Below are 7500 nucleotides of genomic sequence, written 5' to 3'. Positions count from 1 at the left end.
AACGCAGTGAAAATTTTGCAAAGTTCCCCCAGTTCTGAAAAAAAATCGATAAATTCGACATGGGGTCGAGAATCTAAGCCTTTTATATGCAACACATTTTCTGTCTAGGGGACGCAACTCGACCTTTTTATCGCTCACAGGGACAGCTAGGAACATCGTATATACAGAAGTATTCGAGTGAAGAGAAAACATTGCAACCTACACATGCGCCTTCGTTCCCTAGAAGGAAAGGACTAGATTGGGATTAGTCGTTGACTACTAGAGGCTCTTACATACCCGGGCAACGCCGGGCTATGCTGCTAGTATATATATAAACGGCAGTTTATTTGTCTGTGTGTCTGTCAGGTTGTACCCTCACCCTGACCACGGCTTTCAACCGATTCTGATGAAACTTGACACACACACATAGCCCAATGTCATAATTCAAAACTAACGCAGCGAAAAGTTTGAAAAGTTCCCCCAGTTCTGAAAAAAAATCGATAAATTCGACATGGGGTCGAGAATCTCAGCTTTTTATATGCAACACATTTTCTGTCGGGAGACAGCTAGGAACATCGTATACACAGAAGTATTCGAGTGAAGAGAAGACGTTGCAACCTACACATGCGCCTTCGTTCCCTAGAGGGAAAGGACTAGATTGGGATTAGTCGTTGCCTACTAGGGGCTCTTACATACCCGGGCAACGCGGGGCTATGCTGCTAGTTAAATATAAAAACAGCGAGAGATCCTTGTACTTACATTTCCTAAGCACTTTGTCTTGTCAATAATTTTCAGGGCGTATCTGGTGTTTGTTGACCTTTAAAGACAGATAAACATTAAAAATTTATTGGAAAAACAAGTGAAAATTATTTTAGAATTATAATTACACGGAAATAAAGTTTATAAAACTGAAATTTAAATGAAATTTGTTCATTTTATTTAAAACTTGTTTATTGATAAGAAAGAACAGCACGAAACACTTTTATTTTCAGAAAGGAAGAAGATGAGAAAATTTAAAGGTAAGAATTGACAGAGAAGGTTCATCAAGCAACAAGAAGGGGGAGGAAATATAGAACAGAATCAATTAGGTAAAAAAATTAAACATAAGACCCAAAAGAAAACAATAAAAATCAGTTAGATTCACATCATCATTCATCGGTCATCATTTAACGTCTGCTTTCCATGCTAGCATGGGTTGGACGGTTTGACTGGGGTCTGGCGAACCAGATGGCTGCACCAGGCTCCAATCTTCATCTAGCAGAGTTTCTACAGCTGGATGCCCTTCCTAACACCAACCACAAATGATAAAGAGTTCTACATACATAATAATCATCATCATAATTTAATGTCCGCTTTCCATACTGGCATGGGTTGGACGGTTATATATATATATAGATAGATAGGCAGAGGAGTGGCTGTGTGGTAAGTAACTTGCTTACCAACCACATGGTTCCGGGTTCAGTCCCACTGCGTGGCGCCTTGGGCAAGTGTCTTCTACTATAGCCTCGGGCTGACCAAAGCTTTGTGAATGGATTTGGTAGACGGAAACTGAAAGAAGCCTGTCGTATATATATATATATATGTGTGTGTGTGTGTGTGTGTGTGTGTGTGTGTGTGTGTTTGTGTGTATGTGTTTGTCCCCCTAGCATTGTTTGACAACCGATGCTGGTGTGTTTATGTCCCCGTCACTTAGCGGTTCGGCAAAAAGAGACCGATAGAATAAGTACTGGGCTTACAAAAAGAATAAGTCCCGGGGTCGATTAAAGGCGGTGCTCCAGCATGGCCACAGTCAAATGACTGAAAGAAGTAAAAGAACAAAAGAGTGTTTTTGAATCAAATGTCTTTCTTAATGTGGAAGCACTCCGTCGGTTACGACGACGAGGATTCCGGTTGATCCGATCAACGGAACAGCCTGCTCGTGAAATTAACGTGTAAGTGGCTGAGCACTCCACAGACACGTGTACCCTTAACGTAATTCTCGGGGATATTCAACGGCCCTTTGAAATACAGGAAGTAAGAGTGAGAGAAAGTTGTGGTGAAAGAGTACAGCAGGGATCACCACCATCCCCTGCCGGAGCCTCGTGGAGCTTTAGGTGTTTTCGCTCAATAAGCACTCACAACGCCCGGTCTGGGAATCGAAACCGCGATCCTACGACCGCGGGTCCGCTGCCCTAACCACTAGGCCATTGCGCCTCCACTTGTGAAATTAACGTGTAAGTGGCTGAACACTCCACAGACACCTGTAGCCTTAACGTAGTTCTCGGGGATATTCAGCGTGACACAGAGAGTGACAAGGTCGGCCCCTTGAAATACAGGTACAACAGAAACAGGAAGTAAGAGTGAGAGAAAGTTGTGGTGAAAGAGTACAGCAGGGATCACCACCATCCCCTGCCGGAGCCTCGTGGAGCTTTAGGTGTTTTCGCTCAATAAGCACTCACAACGCCCGGTCTGAGAATCGAAACCGCGATCCTACGACCGCGGGTCCGCTGCCCTAACCACTAGGCCATTGCGCCTCACACACACACATACACACATGGTGCATAACTACAAAAGAATAAAAGTATAGGTGTGCAACTGGGAAGAATCTTTTACCTGGACCAGCATTCACGGACGACTGCAAAGTTTCCTTCACCGATGAGACGCCGGATTCCGTATTTGTTGGTTAAAGCTATTGGATAATTTTGTATTGTTTCTGGTAAATCAAAAGAAGAAAGAAAAATGAAATTGATAAGTTAAGTTGAGTTAGGTGTATTTCAACCAGAAAAATGTTCCCTTAAAGAGAATAACAAGCTACATAATGCAAAATTTTTACTTTTCAAAAATTGCAATTCTAAAGGGTCCAAACAAACCCGAGCAACGCCGGGTGATACTACTAGCCTATATATATAAAGCTGAAGTTGTCTGTGTGTGGCAGGATTGGTAGCCGAGACCCTGCGGTGCAAGTTGACCAAAATTGAGAGTATGATAGAAGAAGGCTTGCTCTTCCTTTCATAAAATAAAAAATCAAATCGGACCATGTTAACACAAACATTATTTACATCAAAAACGTGCTTTTTTTCTATGAAAATACCTAAGTTTTACGACTTTTTAACTGCTGTGTCGCCATTTTTCGGTGTATTTCAACCAGAAAAATGTTCCCTTAAAGAGAATAACAAGCTACATAATGCAAAATTTTTACTTTTCAAAAATTCCAATTCTAAAGGGTCGACACAAACCCGAGCAACGCCGGGCGATACTATTAGTCTATATAGAGAGAGCTGAAGTTGTCTGTGCGTGGCAGGTTTGGTAGCCTTCAACTAACACTATCTCCTCCGAGACCCTGTGGCGAAATTTAACCAAAATTGAGAATATGATAGAAGAAGGCTTGCTCTTCGTTCCATAGAAGATAAAATTCAAATCGGATCATGTTAACACCAAAAATTATTTACATAAAAAACGTGCTTTTTTTCCATGAAAATCTCTATTTTTTACGATTTTTTGACTGCTGTGTTAGGTTAATTTTTGGGCTCAAAAAGCAAAAAGCAACGCCATGTAGGGGGACAGAGAGAATACCAAACGAGTTCCCTATGGATACCGTATTTATTACGAGTGGCTTGTAAACGTATCTAACGAGCGAAAGCGACTTAGATACGTTTACAAGCCACGAGTTGTAATAGATACAGTATCCATAGGGAATGAATTTGGTATCTCTCTATATATAAAGCTGAAGTTGTCTGTGTATGGCAGGTTTGGTAGCCTTCAACTAACACTATCTCCTCCGAGACCCTGCGGCACAAGTTGACCAAAATTGAGAGTATGATAGAAGAAGGCTTGCTCTTCATTCCGTAGAAGATAAAATTCAAATTGGACCATGTTAACACCAAAAATCTTTACATCAAAAAGTGCTTTTTTCTATGAAAATCCCAATTTTTCACGAATTTTTCGGTGTATTTCAACCAGAAAAATATTCACTTAAAGAGAATAACAAGCTACATAATGCAAAATTTTTACTTTTCAAAAATTGCAATTCTAAAGGGTCGAAACAAACCCGAGCAACGCCGGGCGATACTGCTAGTCTATATATATAAAGCTGAAGTTGTCTGTGTGTGGCAGGATTGGTAGCCGAGACCATGCGCCGCAAGTTGACCAAAATTGAGAGTATGATAGAAGAAGGCTTGCTCTTCATTCCGTAGCAGAAAAAATTCATATCAGACCATGTTAACACCAAAAATTATTTACATCAAAAACGTGCTTTTTTTCTAGTAAAATCCCTATTTTTTACGATTTTTTGACTGCTGTGTCGCCATTTTTCGGTGTATTTCAACCAGAAAAATGTTCCCTTAAAGAGAATATCAAGCTACATAATGCAATATTTTTACTTTTCAAAAATTCCAATTCTAAAGGGTCGAAACAAACCCGAGCAACGCCGGGCGATACTGCTAGTTTTATTTATTACACACGAATAAACGACCATATTTTATTAACCCAATAACTAAATTCTTCACGTTTAGTTTTAACTAATGAATGACAAAAGTAGTGCCGTCACCGTGACCTCGGGTCATCACCATGGATTGACTAATCAGAAGCAGCGCTGTCACCGTGACCTCGGGTCATCACCATAGATTGACCAATTAGAAGCAGCGCTCGCAGTATCTGACATATGTTAGATACCAAAAATATCTCAAAGTGTTCTCACTCACATGTGTGTAATAAATGGAGTTGTTTTGCTGAACCGCTAAGTTACGGGGACGTAAACACACCAGCATCGGTTGTCAAGCAATGTTGGGGAGACAAACACAGACACACAAACATACACACAAATACACATACACACACACACACCGCACACACACACACACACACACACACACACACATATATATATATATATATATATGCGACAGGCTTCTTTCAGTTTCCGTCTACCAAATCCAAACACAATTCAAGTTAAGTTAATTTTGGGGCTCAAAAAGCAAAAAGCAAGGCCATGTAGGGGGGACATGGAGTTATGTACAGGGTGGTGTTCATGCAAAGAGTTCAGGCCATTTCTGGTCAAGAGAGACTTTGAACCGAGCGGTCGTCCGCATCTTCACTATCTCGTCCGGCAGCTTGTTCCACGGATCCGCAACCCGGACGGAGAAAGCCCCTCTCCTTCGATTGAAATGAAATCGTCGCAGTTAGAGCTTTTTGGAGTGACCCTTCAGCCGACGCTCTGGAGCAGGAGTGAAGAACAGCTCTTTCGAGAGGTTACACTTTCCGCTTATGATGTTATGAGCAAGAATGAGATCACCACGGCGTCGTCTAGGGGGACATGGAGTTATGTACAGGGTGGTGTTCATGTAAAGAGGTCAGGCCACTTATGGACAAGAGAGACTTTGATCCGAGCGGTCATCGTCATCTTCACTATCTCGTCCGACACCTTATTCCACGGATCCGCAGCCCGGACGGAGAAAGGCCCTCTCCTTCGATTGAGATGAAATCGTCGCAGATAGAGCTTTTCGGAGTGACCCCGCAGCCGACGCTCTGGAGCAAGAGTGAAGAACAGCTCTTTCGAGAGGTTACACTTTCCGCTTATGATGTTGTGAGCAAGAAAGAGATCTCCACGGCATCGTCGTTTTTCTAGAGAATAAAGGTTGAGCGTTTTATTGTTATTGTTAAGTTAAATTAAGTTGAGTTAAGTTTTTGGCTCGAAAAGCAAAAAGCAAGGCCATGTAGGGGGACATGGAGTTATGTACAGGGTGGTGTTCATACAAAGAGTTCAGGCCATTTCTGGTCAAGGGAGACTTTGAACCGAGCGGTCGACCGCATCTTCATTATCTCGTCCGGCAGCTTATTCCACGGATCCGCAACCCGGACGGAGAAAGCCCCTCTCCCTCGATTGAGATGAAATTGTCGTAGATAGAACTTTTCGGAGTGACCCCGCAGCCGACACTCTGTGAGATCCAACGTTCGAAGGTCATGTTTGACCACCTTATCCTGTCTTCCTGGGTCTACCTCTCCCCTGGATATAGTGTGAAATAATTTGAAGAATTAGAGAACTGAATATTCTTGGAAAATTAAGGAAATGCTTTAATATTTACCTTCCGATTGGCCATTAAGCACAGGTTTTGTCCTGAAAAAAAAATAATAAAAAGTATTTCAACATTAAATTCCTGAGAAACTGTGAAAAGGGATTCAAGTTTCCTTTTCTACTTGTTTCAGTCACGTGACTGTGGCCATGCTGGAGCACCGCCTTCAGTCGAGCAAATCGACGCCAGGGCTTATTCTTTGTAAGCCTAGTACTTATATGTACGACGGGCTTCTTTCAGTTTCCGTCTACCAAATCCACTCACAAGGCTTTATATATATATATATATATACTCTTTTACTCTTTTACTTGTTTCAGTCACGTGACTGTGGCCATGCTGGAGCACCGCCTTTAGTCGAGCAAATCGACCCCAGCGCTTATTCTTTGTAAGCCTAGTACTTATTCTATCGGTCTCTTTTGCCGAACCACTAAGTTACGGGGACGTAAACACACCAGCATCGGTTGTCAGGCGATGTTGGGGGACAAACACAGACACACAAACATACACACACACACAAATACACACACACACACACATACATATACACATACATATATATACGATGGGCTTCTTTCAGTTTCCGTCTACCGAATCAACTCATAAGGCTGTGGCCGGCCCGAGGCTATAGTAGAAGACACTTTCTCAAGGTGCCACACCGTGGGACTGAACCGCGAACCATGTGTATGTGTGTGTGTTTGTGTGTCTGTGTTTGTCCCCCTAGCATTGCTTAACAACCGATGCTGGTGTGTTTACGTCCCCGTCACTTAGTGGTTCGGCAAAAGAGACCAATAGAATAAGTACTGGGCTTACTAAGAATAAGTCCTGGAGTCGATTTGCTCGACTAAAGGCGGTGCTCCAGCATGGCCGCAGTCAAATGACTGAAACAAGTAAAAGAGTAAAAGAGTATCTTACAAACAATAATTCTGAGCCCCTTTTCAAACCCCACCCGTCTAACACCCGTGGACATGTTTACAAAGTCAGAAAACAGCTCAGCTCCTATGACTTTAGGAAACATTTTTTCACGCTAAGAGTTGCTGAAGCATGGAACAAACTGCCGGCATCAGTTGTTAGTTGTTGGAGCACTGCATCCTTCAAAACTTCCATGCTTCCTGAGATTCGCCAACACTACACCTGATCTTCTTCTTCCCTCCATACACACGCTGAAGCATGGAACAAACTGCCGGCATCAGTTGTTAGTTGTCGAGCACTGCATCCTTCAAAACTTCCATGCTTTCTGAGATCGCCAACACTACATACACCTAATTTTTTTCCCCTCCATACACACACAAGCATGGAACAAACTGCCGGCATCAGTTGTTAGTTGTCGGAGCACTGCATCCTTCAAAACTTCCATGCTTCCTGAGAGATTCACCAAAACTGCACCTGATTTTCTCCCCTCCATAATCACGCAGAAGCATGGAACAAACTGCCGGCATCAGTTGTTAGTTGTCGGAGCACTGCATCCTTCAAAACT

At 42.5% G+C, this 7500-nt stretch overlaps 1 protein-coding gene across 1 annotated transcript in view; it reads right to left on the bottom strand.

Moving 5' to 3' along the window:
• LOC115230411 (serine/threonine-protein kinase DCLK1-like) overlaps positions 1–7500 on the bottom strand; it is a gene marked incomplete at its 3' end in the record, with an annotated part of 40628 nt that overhangs the window by 7409 nt on the left and 25719 nt on the right. The window contains exons 4-6 of the mRNA XM_036499651.1: positions 6039–6070; positions 2572–2671; positions 739–796 (exon numbers count right to left, since the gene is read on the bottom strand). The remainder of the gene's footprint in view (positions 1–738; positions 797–2571; positions 2672–6038; positions 6071–7500) is intronic.

The sequence above is a fragment of the Octopus sinensis genome, unplaced genomic scaffold (assembly GCF_006345805.1).
Source record: "Octopus sinensis unplaced genomic scaffold, ASM634580v1 Contig15497, whole genome shotgun sequence".
NCBI lineage: Eukaryota > Metazoa > Mollusca > Cephalopoda > Octopoda > Octopodidae > Octopus > Octopus sinensis.
This window is presented reverse-complemented; position numbering and strand designations above follow the sequence as displayed.